The sequence below is a fragment of the Notamacropus eugenii genome, chromosome 4 (assembly GCF_028372415.1).
Source record: "Notamacropus eugenii isolate mMacEug1 chromosome 4, mMacEug1.pri_v2, whole genome shotgun sequence".
In the NCBI taxonomy this organism is placed as follows: domain Eukaryota; kingdom Metazoa; phylum Chordata; class Mammalia; order Diprotodontia; family Macropodidae; genus Notamacropus; species Notamacropus eugenii.
Genome location: NC_092875.1, coordinates 19,765,693 through 19,783,822, shown reverse-complemented (window position 1 = coordinate 19,783,822; position 18,130 = coordinate 19,765,693). Strand labels below are relative to the sequence as shown.

The following is an 18,130-nucleotide window of genomic DNA, read 5'->3' as shown; positions in this document are numbered from 1 at the left end:
AAAAGTGTAGGTATACTAAGAGTCATAACAGTAGTTTCTGTGGTAGCAATCAGTTAGCCAAAGAATATTTTAGTTAGTAAATGCTTCCTACGGAAAACGGAAACAAAGTCATGTCTCATGCCTTGAGGAATGTGCAAACCTACTTAAAGAACATGAATGTCATAAATTATTGTGATAGTATCAATCACAAAATATGAGAAGCCTTTTGCAACAGTAAGCATTTGGCATACACAGGAGGGCCTGCTGCACAGATTCTTAGATATGTTTTTCTAATGAAAACAACCTTACTTTACTTAAGCATACGTATCATTCACTTAGTTCAGGGAAAAAAGTCAGCACCCTGACCTTCAAGAGAATACAAACAGAAATTACAAGCAGAAATTACAAACAGAAAGACCAACAGACAGGGCTTCCAACTATCTGACCAAAGACAATACACATATTGTTACCAGAGAGAAGCACCAATATCTGGGTTTTCAAAGTTGGGGGGGGAGGGTGGTTCTTTACGGCCACTCAGAGTCTCATCTGGCCTAATCACACAAACACCCTTCCAATAATTTCAGCTCCAAAGCAAAACCTCACCTCAGAGTGTAGACCAAGCCAGATCCAGGAAAAGGAATACAGATTGGAACTAGACCTGCAATTTCATTGGTGTAAGGAATTTGCAGGTGAGGAAACTCCCTCTCCCAATGCAGGATGGCATACATCTGCTGTAACTTATAGTATGAGCAGTGAGAGGCTAAATAAGTGGTCCAGAGTCACACAGCTAGAATATGTCAGAAAGAAGGTAAGCTCAGGACTCTCTGGCTTCAAGGCCAGTTCTCTATACCTCTCAGAAAGATGAGAAAATGCATCTCCCTCCTTTCGCTGAAGACATGGGGGATTATAGTATAGAATGTAGCATATGCTGTCAAGCATATTCCCTCTGGTGAAAGGGAAAGTTTTCCATAGTAGAGGAAATTCAGAAATTAATAGGATATAGAAACCAAAGGCATGAACAAAGTTAAAAAAAAGATTGTTGGAGTAGAAGCCATATAGTAGAACTCTAGATTCAGAATTCCAAATCTAGCAGGTCCTTCTCTAAGATTCAGTATGAGGGGGAAGCTAGGTGGTCCAGTGGATAGAGTACTTGTCCTGGAGTCAGGAAGACCTGAGTTCAAATCCAACCTCAGATACTTACTAGCTGTGTGACCTTGGGCAAGTCCTGATTGCCTCCCCAAAAGAAAAGAAAAGATTAAATTTATTTATCTGTAAAATGAGGAGATTTGGACTGAATGGTCCTGCATGTACATTCCCTTCCAGCTCTGAATTCTAGAAGACTTTCTTCCCCTTCAGTTGTTCTTAACCTAGAATGGATCCAGGCAGGAGCAGTGGGTCATGAGATTTACCATGAGGGCCATATTTTTGCCATAGTACATGGGTGCCTCTCTGGTTTCCTTGGGTATTAGGGTACTTGAGTCAATCTCCCATTGATAGAGGTAAGCCCCATTTCAAGGTAGGAACCAACAATGACCCTTCCTAAGTTAATTTCCTTATCAGAACTCATCTGGAGGACCATGTCCAAATCCAGGTTCCTCTTCAAAATGGACAAGTTGGAATGGGGTGGAGAAGGGTGGCTTGGATGGTGATAAGACGGGAAGCCCTGCCATAGAAGGCTCCATTGGGGAACTGGGGACACAGCCTTGAGAAGGAAAGACTCAGGGGATGTGGGGACGGAGGAAGGGACATCTGATCTGGTGAGAGAGGAAGTAGAAAAGTCCCTTCTCTGGAGCCAAAGGGTCTAGGTTCAAATCTTGCCTCTGATTTTAACTAGATATGTGACTTTGGCTTAGTCACTCAACCTACCTGGGCTCAGCTTCCTCATCTGCATAAAAGAGAGAAAACAGTTGGCCCTGAGTCCCAAGGGTTGTAAGTAGAAGATCACCTACCTCCTAGGGCTTGTCATGAGGATCAAATGAGATAATATTCGGAAAGTGCTTTGCAAACTTCAAAGTGCTATATAAATGCTAGCTATAATTATTGTCATCATCATCCAAACACACTTCTTTCAGCATTGAAAAATGTATATAGCACTTTCCTCCAAGCCACCCACAGAAGCAGATGTGCCTTTTTATCTGCATTTTACAGATGAGGCAAATAAGGTTAAGAGAAATAACAACTAACTAATCAATGAATTAACTATGAAAAATAATCAAATGCTGTGCTGACAGCCACATTACTGACAGTAGAGCTGTGGGTCTTTTGGCTCCAGATTCATTCCCCTGTACCACTCACTCACTCAAATCATCAAACATTTATGAAGTGTCTAGAGAGCACTGGTACTGGAGTCAGGAAGACCCGTGTGCAAATCTGGTCTTGGCCACTGACTAACTGTGTGACCTTGGGCAAGTCATTTCACCGTGTTGGCCTCCATTTCCTCATCCGTAAAATAAGCTAGAGAAGGGAATGGCAAAACCATTCCAGTATCTCTGCCAAGAAAATTCCAGATGAGGTCACAAAAAGTCAGACAGCTTAATGACCAAATGAAATAATCCCTGCCCTCAAGGAGCTTCTATTCTCTCTCTCTCTCTCTCTCTCTCTCTCTCTCTCTCTCTCTCTCTCTCTCTCTCTCCCTATCTTTCTTTCTTTCCTTCTATCTATCTTTCTATCTTTCTTTCTTTCTATCTTTCTATCTGTCTATCTATGTTTCTATCTATCTATCCTTCTGTCTTTCTATCTTTCTGTCTATCTTTCTATCTATCTTTCTTTCTGTCTTTCTATCTATCTTTCTATCTTTCTGTCTGTCTATCTTTCTATCTATCTATCTTTCTGTCTATCTTTCTATCTATCTTTCTTTCTGTCTTTCTATCTATCTTTCTATCTTTCTGTCTGTCTATCTTTCTATCCATCTATCTTTCTATCTACCTATCTTTCTGTCTTTCTATCTATCTTTCTATCTATCCATCTATCTTTCTTTCTTTCTATCTTTCTTTCTATCTATCTTTCTATCTTTCTATCTATCTCTTTCTATCTTTCTATCTATCCATCTATCTTTCTTTCTTTCTGTCTGTCTATCTTTCTTTCTATCTATCTTTCCATCTGTCTATCTTTCCATCTATCTATCTTTCTATCTATCTACCTATCTTTCTGTCTTTCTATCTATCTATCTTTCTGTCTTTGTATCTATCTATCTTTCTATCTTTCTTTCTTTCTATCTATCTATCTATCTATCTATCTATCTATCTATCTATCTATCTATCTATCTATCCATCCATCCATCCATCCATCCATCCATCCATCTATCTATCTATCTATCTATAATGCTTGTTGAGCAAACTAAACAAAATCAGAGTGAGGAAGGATCTCCACCAGCACCTGAAATTGAATTCCCTATAAAACCTAGGCCCTGCTTTCCAAAAGCCTTCCAGTGAACAGAAACCCCTATCTCCCAAACAGCCCATCCCACTTCTGGGAAGTTTTTCTTTGCCTCCGGGCTAAAAGTGCTCACATTCCACCTCCCACCTCTGCCCCTGGAGACAAACAGAACAATTCAATTGCTTCTTTCCTATAACAGCCCTTCTAATATTTGAAAACAGCTCTCCAGATTGCTCCTAAGTCTTTTCCACATCAAACATCCCCAATTCATTCCACTAATTCTGAAGGCTCCTGGCTGCCTTCCAGATTGTCCATTAGATTGGCTTTGCTTGGCCCCCAAAGGGCAGAGCTGGGAGCAGTGGATGGATGAATAAACTCTTCAGTGCGGCCCCTCCAGGTCCACTACCCCTCTTCCACTAGGCGATCTTTCCGAAAGTTCCTAAAGAAAATGATGAACGAAAAAGGTACGCTCTCCTTTCCCTCTGGACAGATGGGAGGTTGGTTGTTTTATTTTCTTCCCTCCTCTTCTCTTTCTCAACACATCCTTCCCCTCTTTCTTCCTCCCATGCTAACTAGACTCTTTCAGGCCCCCAAAATATCAGCTTAATTAACAATATCTAAAAGCCAGATGGTTCAGAGGATTCCAGTGGTAACCAAGGCAACTAGTCTGCCCTCAGCAAAGGTCCAAGACTATACAGGATGCTGATGGGTGATGCTCTGGGGGTAGAACAAAGAGAAAAGAAGATGGGAGTAGGAGAGGAAAGGATGGAAAGAGATATTTTAAGGGAGAGGCAGAAACACTTGACTATCTCAAGAGCCTGGGAGAGCTAGATGGCTAAGCCCAAACAGCCCCAGCTCCTCCCACCCACTGAGCACTTCTCCAAATGCCAAAGTTCATGAAACCCACTCAAGCCCTTAGGCTCCCATGCATGTGTCCAGCAGAGAAGAGGGAAAACTTTTTAATAGCTGAGAGATTGTACCCCTTTTCTTAGTTTCATGCTCCCTTTTTCAAAAAAGGGGGATCCTATGTATCTCCCTTACAAAAGGTGTGGGAAAAGAATTCTATAAACAGGAAGTATTGTTGGACCTCTAACATCTGTCCCTTCCAGACAATTTGAGTTTATAAAATACAAGTGACTATAATTATCATTTTTAAAATGGTAGATTTCTTTTTAGACTAGTCAAGACTGGTCAAGAGTCAGAATGGAAAAATGAGATAAGGCTGAACCTGGTGCCTATGGGATGGGAAGAGCCAGAGAACTCTCAGGGCTCCCCAAATCTGCATTTCCACTAAGGTGAATAAAGATTGTTTGTTCATAGGATTATGCCTTTGAAACTAGAAGAGACTTTAGGGGATTCCCTGTGTAGCCCACTTTAACTGACAGAGGAGAGAAATGAGGTACAGGGAAGATAAGGGGTTTACCGGAGATCACACAGGTATTAAGTAGTTGAGCTAGAGGTCCTCCTCCACCCTTAATCCCTTCCAAAATAATGCCCCTATAGAAATCAGAAAGGGAATGTCAACCAATTCCTCCATTGCTCCATTTACCATCCTAGTGACTTCATAGACCAAAAAACAACGCTTGTGCCTTCTGCTGCTTCCTTATGCTTATCTCCTGCTATTAGAATGAAGGGGCAGCTAAGTGGCGCCATAGTGCATAGAGAAGTGGGCCTGGAGTCAGGAAGATGGGTGACCCTGTGCAAGTCACTTGACCCTGTTTGCTTCAGTTTCCTCATCTGTAAAATAAGTTGGAGAAAAATGACCAACGACTCCAGTATCTTGGCCAAGAAAACCCCAAATGGGATCCTGAAGACTCAGACATTGAAAAAAAGGATTGAACAGCATTGGAATAAAAATCCCTTGTGGGTTGGGACAAGAGTTTTACTTTCATATCTGTATTTCTATATTGTGTTTAGCACAGTTTCTGGAATATCTAAGTTATTAATAAGTGCTCATTCATTCATTCCATTAGGCCATAAGTAAAAGCTATAAAGTGTCCTTTTTATCCAGGCCATGTCTCTGTTGCAGAAAAAAATCTAGCATAAAGTGGCAAAGGATAACAGGGTCCTTTAGACATGAAGTCACAGCACATAGATTCGAGGCTGTGATCAGCCACTTACAGCCCATGTGACCCTGAGCCAACTATTTTCCTCTGTTGGGCCTTGCCTTTTTCTGTAGTAAAATGAAAAGGTCAGATTAGATGACCTCTTTGAACGTCAAATCTGAAGCTGAAATTTAAGCTGTTGACTAACTGAACGGAACTGTGCAAATACTCTTGCCCTTAACCTAGCTATTTACCATGGAAAAAAAATGTTTCCTGCCAGGCGACCTGTACAAAGCAAGATAAAAGACTCTAAATGACCCCAGAGACGGAAGTCACCTCCTTCACTCTGACCATGAACTTTACCAGCGGAGACATGGTTTATCTACCCTAGAATGGAAAGGAACACTTCACTTGGTCATATCTCACTTTAACGGTGACCTCATTAACATGCCATCGCCACTGGTGATAGAACCACTGACTGAAGGTTCCCACATAGCAAACATCTGGTCCCTATGAAAGGAGAAAGAAATATCCCTGGGACAGCAGAAGGAGCATTGGCTCTGAAGTCCAATGTTCTGGATTCAAAGTTTACTTTTGATCCTTACTGCCTCTGTGACCTTAGGCAAGCTGCTTAACCTCCTGGGGCCTCAATCTGTCTTCTGTTTAATGAGGGGTCAGTCTAGATGACTTCCAGGTCTAAATCTATGACTTTAAATCTTCTCAAGGAAGTTGGTGATGCAGAAGGAGCCCAGAATTGAGTGTTGGGGTGGAGGTTAAAAACCTGCTTCCTTCACTATACTCTTCTTCCTCCTGCCTTCCCTTAAACAAATCCACTGGGCCCAAAGATCTGAGAGATCCCAAGCTGGAAGGACATAGGAACTATCATAGACAGTCAAAGCAAACTTATGAAAACTTCTCTGCTGGCCTTCAAGGCCTCTAAAACCAAGGTCACACTGCTTTTCTAGACTTAAATACACCATCTGTGCACTCAGTGCTCTGACTTATTTATCACATACAGGATCATTGGTTTAAAGTGAGAAGAGAATTTATAGAGGTCATCCAGTCCAGCTCCCTCATTTTATATATATGACGAACAAGGAAGGAAGAATAGATGCTTAGAAACATGGATGGATGTACAAACAGATAAGTGGATACATGGATTAGATAGACAGATAGATAGATGGATAGACAATTAGATGGATGGTTGGATGGATGGATGTATAGACAGAGAAAGAGAGATACAGAGACAGACAGATAGACAGACAGATAGACAGATAGAAATGGAACTTTTTGCCACACCCCCACATCCTGTAGCCTCCCACTTCCACGTCTTTGCTCCCACTATTCTCTGCGCCCAGGATGCCTATATTTCTCTTCTTTCCCTGATGAAAACCAATACAACCTTGATCACTTTCAGAGCTAAGGTCATCTTAGGGATGACTCTGCCCTGAGGCTTCTCCTCCCCCTTCCAGTTTCTCTTTATGATTTCTCTTCCCCTATTAGAGAGTAAGTTACTGGGGTATAGAGAGCATCTTCTTTTTCTTGTATTTGTATCTGCGCTACTTAGCAGTGCCTGACATAGAGTAAGTGCATAATACATGCTTTGTCTACCTGTCTATCTACCTGTCTATTTTGTGACTTGTTGTTGTCATTTAGCTATTTCAATGGTGTCCTACTCTTCATGACCCCAATGGGGTTTTCTAGGCAAAGAAACCAGAGTGGTTTATGCCATTTTCTTTTCTAGCTCACAGATGAAGAAACGGGCAGATAGTGGTCAAGCAACTTGCTCAGTGTCATACAGCTAATAAGCGTCTGAGGCCACATTCGAACTCAGATCTTCCTGACTCCAGGTCTGGTGCTCAATCCATTTTGCCACCTGGCAGCTTCTATCTATCTATCTATCTATCTATCTATCTATCTATCTATCTATCTATCTATCATCTATCTGTCTGTCTGTCTGTCTGTCTGTCCGTCCATCCGTCCATCCATCTATCATCCACTATCTATCTATCTCTGTCCATTCATCCATCCATCCCTTTACGATTACATGTGATTATGACTTTGCATGCATTTTCTCACTTGATCATCACAAAGGGCACTGGCTAAAGTCAGAGGATCTAAGCTCAAAACCAGTTCTTATATTTGCTAGCTGGTCCCTGTACATGACATTCTATTTCCTGCCTCCGGATATTTGTACAGAGGATCCCTCATGCCTGGAATGTTCTCCCTCCTCATCTCTTCTGGCTGGCACCCCCAGTTTCCTGTAAACTACAGTTCTGGTGCCTCTTCTTCCAGGAGAAACATTCTGGATCCCTTCTGGAAAAAGAGTTCTAAGTGCTTTCTTCCTCTTGAGATGATTCAGCACAAAGTTACCTGAGAATATGTTGTATTGCCCTATAGAAAATAAGCTTCCTGAGGGCAGGGATTGTCTCACTTTTGCCCCTACCGCAGGGTCTGGCACAGAGGACATGCTTAAATGCAAACTGAACTGAACTTGGGCTCTGTGAATCCTCCTGTACTCAACAAAGATATGTGTGCTCGTCCTTCATCGCCGAAGAAGACCATGCCATCAGAGAACTGATGATATGACTTGCACTTGACTTTGTTCTGAGTGAGGGAGGGCTGTGCAGGTCACCAGCCTCACTTCTCCTCCAGAGCCATCTGAATACAGTGACCTGATATTCATCAGGATGACTGGAGATGACCCAGGATGAGACAATTGGGGTTAAGTGACTTGCCCAAGGTCACACAGCTAGTGAGTGTCAAGTGTCTGAGGTGAGATTTGAACTCAGGTCCTCCTGACTCCTGCACTGGTGCTCTGTCCACTGCACCACCTAGCTGTCCCAATCAGTGAAGATAATATACATGCTCAATAGTGACACACTGCATAAAGGATCGGTATGTTATTATTACCTATGTGACCTTGTGTAAATCAAATACGGGCACAGAACTGGAAGCCCATGAGGTACATTATCCTCATTTTGCAGAGGAAGAAACTGAGGTTCAGTGCAGGTGACTTGCCCAAGGTTGCACAGGTAGTAAGCAGCGGAGTCAGGATGCAAATGCAGGTCCTCTGACTCCAGGGCCAGAACTCTTTCCAGATCTTCTACCAAATGGCTCAGTTCTTTAGAGAAGGAAGACAAGACCTAGAAAAGGGAAAGATCTGAAGATTCATGCTGAGATAATGGGAGAGCCAGGCAATCAATCAGCCCACCAACAATTCAGGAAGCCCTAGCTATGCGCATGACCCTTCAGAGTCCAAGACAAAAGTGAGATTTTTCCTGCCCTCCAGGAATTTAATTCTACGGGAGGAACAACACCTCCATTGAAAGTATCTATGGCACATACAGTGCAGACAAAAATTCTGGGGCTTTTCCTCACGCATGTCAATGACTCTATCAGGAGTCTGTCTGAACAAAGACAGTTTTTAAAGAAAAATCTCACAGGGAGCCTATGATAATAATAATAAATGATAATTAACAATAACACTAAGGATGATCATGCTAGCTAACATCTGTATAGTGACTACGTGTCAGGCACCATGTAAATGTTAACTTGTTATTAGTGCTAAGCACTTTACAAATATTATCTCACTTGATCCTCCACCAACCCTGGGAGATAAGTTCTATTATTATCCCCATTTTACAGATGAGGAAACTGAGGCAGACAGCAGTTCTGGGTCATACAGCCAGTAAATGTCTTGAGGCCAGACTGGAAGTCAGGGCTTTCTGACTTCAGGCCCAGTGACAGACTCAAAGGCAGTCCCAATAGAGGCAGCACAAAGAAGGAGAAGGGGGCTCCTAGGATACCCTGGTCGGGCAAGGGATCACCTGTGTCCATTTCTTTTTCTAGCGGACACCTAGGGTTGCTACTCTGAAGGAGACCCTTGTAAACAGGAGCTAAGAACAAGGAAGGAAGCTAGAACTTCCTGAAGCCTTGGGGAGGAACTCATTCAGATGGAGGTACACGTTGCCCAATTGTGTATGTGGGACTCCACTTCCTGTCCAAGTGGTCTGCCAGGAAGGGAGAGGGACAGGCTTAATTAACTCCCTTCAGCTCACCAGAGTTCAGATGAGCAACAAAATCCTATATTACCTACTCCTGAGGCTTCCTGGGCAGAACACATTGGGCTTACCCCTAGGGAAGGGGTTCATATTGTCCTTGTCACATAATCTCTTTGGTAATTAGGTGAAGCCCGTAAACTCTTTCTTGGACTAATGTTCTTAAATCCATAAGATAAAATCTGTAGCATTATCAAGGAAATAAATTATGTTGAAATAAAGTTGTCAAAATATTAAAAAAAAAAATACAAGTTCATGTATCCCAGGTTAATAAGACCTGGCCCATCTAGGCAACCTGCTCTTTTCCCCTCCTAAATAACAGCTCAGTCATTAGCTTGCTTGGTGACTTGGGCAAGTCACTCAGCCTATCTAAAACTTACATTTTCTCCTCTGTAAAATAAAGTAGTTGAAGCAGGTCACAGAACTACAAAAGTGCAGTTGTGACAAAAATATGACAAGAGTTGAAAAGAGGGGATGGATTCAGAGATCTCCTCCCCCCCTCCACCAAAGACATGAATACAGGGGCAGGTCACCTGGAATGAATTTGCAGACTCAAGCCAAGTCAAGGTGGTAATGATTTATGGTTATGCTTTTCAGTGGACAAGAGTTCCTAGGGAACCTGTGATTTGAAAAGGCTACAGGTAAAGTTTATATATGTAATTCTACAGTATAACAAGTGCCAAATATGGTAACTAGGTGATTCAGGGGGGGATTAGAGGGTAGACAAGGAGTGGTCAGTTCTTACAGGAACATACACTTTTAGTACCTACTGAGCAGGTACTTTACTCAAAGTCCACTGGGAGATAGCCCAAGGGGGGCTGCATGGAGGCCTGAACCATCACTAAGTCAACTTAATGGTCAGGGATGACTGAGAAATACCCAGGCTGCCCCCATCAATGCCTTGTTAGACAAAATAAACATGAAGGAGTATATGTATGTCTAAGTCTAGGACACATATAGGTCCTAGAGGTAATGATAGGTCATTGAGTAATAAATATCTTTATGACCCAGTACACAGTCAGTTCAGCCAGTATACAGCTGGTTCAAATTAATAAATTCTACAAGTGCAGCTGGCGACTGCACCAGGAAGAGAGATCTAGGGCGGGTTGTCCTTGAACTGGGGAGAAATATGATTTTTAGAGAGAAATGTGATTTTAGAATTGGAGTCCAAGCACAGGTATCCAGCACCCCATCAGTTGAAAGGAAGCTTAGCAGCCATCTATTTCAATTTCCTCATTTTACCAATGAGAACTGAGGCCCAAAGGAAAGTAAGTAACCTGTCCAAAGTCACATAGGTCCTAAGTGACAGAGCCAGAATGATCACTAAGGTCCTTTACACTTTAAAAATCCTGTGGTTTCTGAGAACTCACTCTGCCACTTAATGCCTATGTGATGTTGGGTGAATTCTATTCCATGTTCTGAGTCTCAGTTTCCTCTTCTGTAAAAGGAAGGGGCTAGTTAGAATGGGAGGGATCTGAGTTTTCAGGATTGGCTTTCAGGATAGGAAATTCCCAAGACCTTAGGCTCTGTGGCATTTTTACCATTACAGTGACTAAATGATCCAAACTTGCTGGCGTGACATCTGGCAATGGTTATACAAGAATAACAGTGGACAGGTGGTGAGGCCCGACTGGTCTGTTAGCTCATGTGTACTGGTTAATTAGGCAACATGCTGTACTGCTGAAGCTCACAGGTGGGCCACACTCAGCCCACCGGTGTCAGGTTAGACACCCAGGGACCAGATGATCCTTAAGGGCCCTCCCAGCCCTGACATCCCCTGTTCTCAGGCCTCTCCCAGCTCTGACATCTTCTGCTCTAAGTCCTCGCCAGCTCTGATGTTCCCTGTTCTAAGGTCACAGATTTTCCTAAAGCAGGACCTACTGCCTACAATAATCTCCCACCTTCCCTGGGCAGATAGCAAACTGAAGTATTTCAGAGTTCTCATAAAAAATCAGAGCTGGACGATTCCTCAGAGGCCACTCCACTTTCCTGATGAGGAAATGGCCCCAGAGAGAAATGTCTCATCTGAAATCCCACAGTATTTGAGGGGTAGCAAGCATACCCCTAAGCACAGCAACTGCCAGTCTCCTCTCTCTTCATCCCCTTACCTGCCCCTCCTCCACTTGCCTATTTCTCTTTTCCCTCCCATCAGATCAGTTCTTTCTCTCTTTCTTTTCTGGTTTTTGTACAAGAGGATTTGTTTTGGATACAGATATGGAAGTGCCATATCAGCAACATTCAGAGACCTGTTGAAGCTCCAGAGTCCACTGAACCATCACTAAGTCAACTTAATGGTCAGGGCTGACTGAGAAATACCCAGGATGCCCCCATCAATGCCTTGTTCGACAAGATAAACATGAAGGAGTATACGTATGTCCAAGTCTAGGCCACATATAGGTCCTAGGGGTTATGACAGGTCATTGAGTAATAAATATCTGGTATATATGTATGTGTGTGTACAAATATTTATATACACCCATGTATACATCTCTTTTTATATGTGTGTGAATATATAGAGAAACAGAGAGAAGGAGAGATGAGAGAGAAGAGGGAAAGAGAAGGACAGAGGAGAGATAGAGAGAGGAAAGAAAGAGAAGGAGAAAGAGAGGAGAGAGAAGAGAGAGCAGGAAAGAGAGAAGAAAAAGGGAGAGAGAAGAGAGAAAGAGAGAGGAAGAGAGAGAGAGGGAGAAGGAGGGAGACAGAGAGAGAAGAAGGGAGAGAGAAGGAGAGAGAGAGAGAGAATAGGTGATGTCTTTTGATTCATGCATAAACTGGATTTAAGTGAGGCAGAGTAGCATGAAGTTGTCAGCCTCACTATCTCCTCCAGAGTCATCGTAGTCCAGTGGCACAGTCAAGATGGCTGGCGAAGACTCAGGATGAAGTGGATGACATTGGCGTCTTCGGTGTCTAACCAAGCTCTAAGTGCTCCACATCGCCTGCTTCATCTGCCTTCATGACTGTTGGACCAATTTGTTCTCATCTACCCACTCCACCAGAGGAAGTCTTCACATGCTTGCGGTAGACACCCCCCTAACTCACCAATGGATTTGAGAACCCTTGCTTACCCTCAACCTGGTTTGGCCCGTCTGCCAAAACGGTTTACTGGGGTGTGGGCGCTGTGCATGCTGCAGCTGCTTGGAGTCACAGGTGAGAGTTAGGTGGAACAGGTGGACACCAAAGGTGGAAAGAGCCCTGAAAAGGCCTCGGCAGCCATCACACCAAGGTACTGGTCCTCCCTGAACACACCCTACACCACAGGGGAGAGAGAGATTAGAAGAGAGAGGGAGTGAGACAGAGAGAAGGAGAGAGGAGAGGAGAGGAGAGGAGAGAGAGAGAGAGAGAGAGAGAGAGAGAGAGAGAGAGAGAGAGAGAGAGAGAGAGAAGAGAGAGAGAGAGAGAGAGAGAGAGTGAGAGAGAGAGAGAGAGGGAGAATGGCAAGAAACATATCCATCCCTCACCTGCTCCCATGGAATTTTTTTGAGTACATCACATTAACAAATATACAAATCTCACTGAGATGGGGAGAGAATCTCTTGAAGTCAGAAGAAGGGGCTGAGTCCCAGGTCTACCAATTATTAAGCTGTATGCCATTGGACACATTTTTTTTATCTCTCTGATATAACTTTCCTCATTAGGAAAATGAGGAGAACGATACCACCCCATCTAGTTATGAGGAGTCTCAGATGAGAAGACAGGGAGACATGCTTGGGCTTCATAAAGAGTGAATGGAGATGTCTCCTATGTTATTATTCGATAAGCTCATGGTGCCCTGAGTAAGCTCACTGACTCCCCTTGTACCGTGACCAGGACAAACCAATCCAATCCAATCCAAACCAATCTAACAAGTGTATACTAAATGATTATCATGTACAAGGCCCTGGGGTTAGAAGGGACCTCAAAATCCATCTGGTACAATCTTCTCATTTTACAGATAAGTAAACTGAGACCCAGAGAGACTTATGCCCCAGGTCACACAGGTGACAGGAACAGAATTTGAATCCAAATGTGTTGGCTCCAAAGCCAGCACTTCTTCCTCAAAAGTGAAGAGAGCTTGGTTTCTCCCATTCATTTTAATTCTTCTATGCAACATGACTAATGTGAAAATGTGTTTAATAAGAATGTATGTGTAGAACCCATAAAAGATTGCATGCCATCTCAGGGAGGGAGGGGTGAGGGAAGGGAGAGGGAGAGGGAGAAAATTTAAAACTTATGGAAGTGAGTGTTGAAAACTGAAAACAAATTACTTAATTCTTAAAAAAGAAAAAAGGGAATAGCACCTACCCTCAGCAAGCTTATATTCTACCAGGAGACAGGGTGTGTCTGTGCATAAGCATACATAGGATATATCCACAACAGACACAAGGTAGCTTTGGGAGGGAGGGCGTTAGCTCATCATTAGCCAAAGATCCTTGGTGGGTACTGATGAGGAGCAATGGTGATATGGAACAACAGTGACTGTCTGGGCAGAAGGCATCAGAAGGAGGCATCAGAGCAGTGACAAGCATGTAGGGAGCCTGGGCAGCTCTGTTGGGTAGTCCCATCATGAGACGTTGGGCAAGTCCCCTCCCTAGGCTTCAGTCTCCTTCTTTATGAAATGAGGGGGGTGAGGGGTGGCAAAATAGTCTTATATCATTTTTGGTGGTAGCAAAGAGTAGGAAATAAAGTAGAAACCCAAGGGCCAGGTACCCAAGTGGTGGTACATGAAACAGTACAGGGCATTAAAAAATGAGAAACATGAAGAAACTGGAGATGTGTAATAAGATGTATGAACTTGTACAGGATGAAGGAAGCAGGAGCAGGAAAAGCATATACAATCTCTAGAACAATATAGATAGAAAGATGCACAAAACTAAAACTGGACACTGTGCCTTCCTTCTGACATTAGTTCCAATTTACACTGCATGTACCTACCTACCTACTTTATCTATCTATCTATCTATCTATCTATCTATCTATCTATCTATCTATCTATCTATCTATCTATCTATCTGTTCATTTATTTTTCCATCCATCCATCCATCCATCCATCCATCCATCCATCCACCCATCCATCTGTTCGTCCATCCATCTACCCATCCATCCATCTATCTCTCAATCTACCTAATCTGTCTATCTATTTATTCACCTAGTCTATCTCTCTACTCACCTAGTGTGTCTATCTATCTGGTCTGTCTATCTATCTATGTACTATAGTACTGGCTTCTCTCTCCATGAACTCCCTGAGTGTCTCCGCCTTCCCCTTGTTCCCAGTGCTTAGCACAGTGACAGTATACAGCAGGCACTTAATAAATGCCAGTTGACTGACTGTATACTTATAATTATCAAGTTTAGCTCTGGAGAAGAAATGAGAATATGGTTCTGGCTCCCTTCCACATAGAGAAGGGAGATTCCAGGCACAGAACATCACTCTCAGGTACACTAAGGCCAGGCCAACACATTGCTTAGCTCTGCTGACCTGCCCCTGCTCCCCACTCTGCTTCTTTCTTCATTCTGTACTATAAGAAATGAGATTAACTCATTGATCAGGGAGAAGGGAAGGATAATTTCAGAAATAAAGGTGATATCACAACAAAAGGGATGAATAAACATTTGAAAAATCAAATGGGGAGGTAGGATTGGATGATTCTTTAAGGTCCTTTTCCACCTCTAAGTTCATGGTTCTAGAGCCCAGGCAAATACAAGCAGTAGGGACCATTGTGGTGACTGGGAAGGCAGTTGCTTGGTTGCCTCCAGGAGACTCAGACTTGGGAATTCTCTAGCATCTGAGAGCTGGTCCTCCTTTGCAACAGCAAGTTCCCTGGGTCCTGTGTAATGGAGTGAACATAATGGTGTAATCAGAGCGGCTGCTTACAGAATCTAGGCTATTTGTTGTGGAAGTGGTCCCCACTGGGTAGCTTGGAACACTCTTGGACTCCAAGACCCTTCACAAATAATAACCTCTTCTATTTCTACCGTACTGACTGTTCCTGGCATCTTCCCATCCATTTTCTTACTCGATCCTCACCACACCACAGGGCTAAGTAGAACAGGATTATGAAAGGCAATCTAGGGTAGGAAAAAGAGAATAGACTTAATCCAAGTCTTGGCTGCTCCAATTAATAGCAGTACAGCCTGGGGAGAGTCACAGAGATCTCAGCCTCTGTATTTTCCCCTATGAAATAAAGGTTTTTAACACAATGGTGACATGATCAAAGGTGTCTAGGGTAAAGGATGCTTACCCAGGAGAAGAGAGGATTAGTGGGAGTGGGGTGGAAAATCAGGGTTGGAAGGGAGCTCAGAGGTTATCTGGTCCAACCCAGATCTGAATGAATTCTCTCTGTAAGATGTACAGAGGGAAGAGAAATGGCTTTAGTCATAGGGTCCAAATACTGCTTCTGACATTTACTAACCATGTGACCTACTACAAGTCAGGAGGAGATTGGACTAGAATCCAGTCACTAGATGGTGCCTGAGGTCCTGCCCAGAACTAGATCCTAGGCTCTAAATCTTCTCAACCATCTGAGTGCCCCTGAGAGATCACCTGGTTCAGAGGTGTGTGTCCAATATGTGGACTGTGGACAGAACGGACTGAGTCTTGCCCAAACTACATTAAAATATAATTGGGAAACATTCCACAAAAATATGGATAACATTACAATTTAAAATTAAGTCACTATGCCACCCATGAGGCTCTTTATGTATCAACCAATGGACCCCATTTTTATCTGAGTATCACCCCACTGACCTAGTGTAATTCCCTCATTTTACAGATCAAGAAACCAAGGCTCAGAAAGGGCTAGAAATGAGTTTAGGGCTAAAGTGATGGTTAAGGTTAGGATTAGGGTGATTTGCCAAGGTCACACAGCTAAGAAACACTGAAGGCAGAATTTGAACTCAGGTCTCCCTGGCTCCAAAGCCATCCCCCTATCTGCTATGTGCTGAAGTGTGCCACTGCTTATGAGGGGCAGCCAAGTTATACCAGCTGCACTTTCCTCCCCAGAGTGATGAATATGACAAGCTAAAAGACAAAGACTGACATAGATATACGGCTTTAAGTCTGAAATGGTACTGTATACCAGTCAATCAACAAGTATTTACTGAGCACCTACTATGTGTGTGACAGGCACTATACTAGGGAAACAATCTCTACTTTCAAGTTCTAACACTCTAGATTTGACAGATATTGTTATCCCCTTTTATAGGAGCAAAACCTGAGGTTTATAGACGTACTTCACTGTCTACAGAATATTTTTACCAAAATACCTCTGTAAGGGAGGTATATACTAGAATTCTTCTTTCTTGAAAAGGGGACAAGGAAACTGGGAGGGAGGAGACATACCTGACTCTCAACAAGGTCCTGTGGACCCCCCTCAGAAGCAGAGAATCACAGAACCTCAGAGCTGAGAGTAGGGAGATATATTAGAGGTAGATCATTTTGTCTAAGGGTCACACAACCAGGAAGTATCACAAGCTGGATTTGAACCCAGAGCTCTGCTGACTCCAAGTCTGACACTCTTTTTCCATGTCACCATGCTAATTCTTCCTCACATGATCTTGGGAACATGACAGGATAGGAGCCTTGAGATCCAAAGTCATTTTCAGACCTAGGAAGGACTAAAGACGTCCAGATATGACTCTAGGTCCCACAGCCCAAGAGAGACTTGAAGAGCACAGTAGGGGAACAATAGACAGATGTACAGAAAAATTAAGACTGGGATTAACCCTCAGGAAAAGTGAAGGGATACTATAGAGGTGTTCTGTTAGACCACAAGCTGGAGAAGACAAGAATCTTTGTATTTCCCCCAAGTATTAGTGTAATACTCTGTACTGGTGCCTCTAGACTTGTGATTTCTCCCATATGGAGAGTTCTCGCCATGGAAATTCTTTTCACCAATGCAGATCTCTAGCTTCTCTGCAACTTATGGGTCTCAGAGAGTTGTCTAGAGCACTGAGGTGAACTGACTTGCCTAGGGTCACACAGCCAGGATGTATCAGAGTCTGGGTTTCAACCCAGGTTTTCACAGGTTCACAGCCAGATCTCTAACTAGTATGTCAAGGTACCTTTTGCTCTGCATTTAGGAAATATGAAATAAGTGGCTGCTAAGATGTTGAAAGCATTTAGCACAGTGTCTGGCACATAGTAGGAGCTTAATGTTTGTTGACTATTGAAAGGTTATGCAAATCTAGTTCTTCAGATTCCAAACCCAATGCCACTTCCAAAGTCCACTCCCTTTGCCACTGGGTTGCTCTCCCTCCCAGGCAATTTCCTGCCCTGTGTGAAGTCTGTCTGGTCTTTTAGTGTTGTGGTGTTTAAAGAAATTAAGAAAATGCCCAGTTCCCTAAAAACCCCTAAACATAGGATGAGCTATTTTAGCCAAGCTTATAACTTTTTAGAAATGGTGTGGAATAGTATGATGGATGAGCATCCTGGAAATCAGGAAGAAGGGCATTAATCCTGGCTCTGCGATTACCTAGCAATGTTTGACTATGGAAAAGGTGTGACTCCTCCCCAAGTCTCAGTTTTCCCAAATGTAAAATTAGCAAGTTGGGTTATTTGATTTTCTTTCTAGAACACTCTGTGTTCTAAAAATCCTCTCAGAACATTTCCTGTTCCCTGTGACATTCCTCTCTGAGCTACGATAATTCTCTGTTCCAAGGTTCTTCACAGCTCCAACATTCTATGACATTATG

At 43.0% G+C, this 18,130-nt stretch overlaps 1 protein-coding gene across 6 annotated transcripts in view; it reads right to left on the bottom strand.

The window, feature by feature from the left end:
- The window catches only part of TPST2 (tyrosylprotein sulfotransferase 2), a 66,846-nt gene that overhangs the window by 22,147 nt on the left and 26,569 nt on the right, over positions 1–18,130 (bottom strand). The window contains exon 1 of one of the 6 annotated variants that reach the window (XM_072600086.1): positions 8,313–8,545. The exons of the other annotated variants lie outside the window; for them this stretch is intronic. The gene's annotated coding sequence lies outside the window, so the exon portion shown is untranslated. Of the gene's footprint in view, positions 1–8,312; positions 8,546–18,130 lie in introns of those variants that run through there. 6 annotated transcript variants of the gene reach the window in all.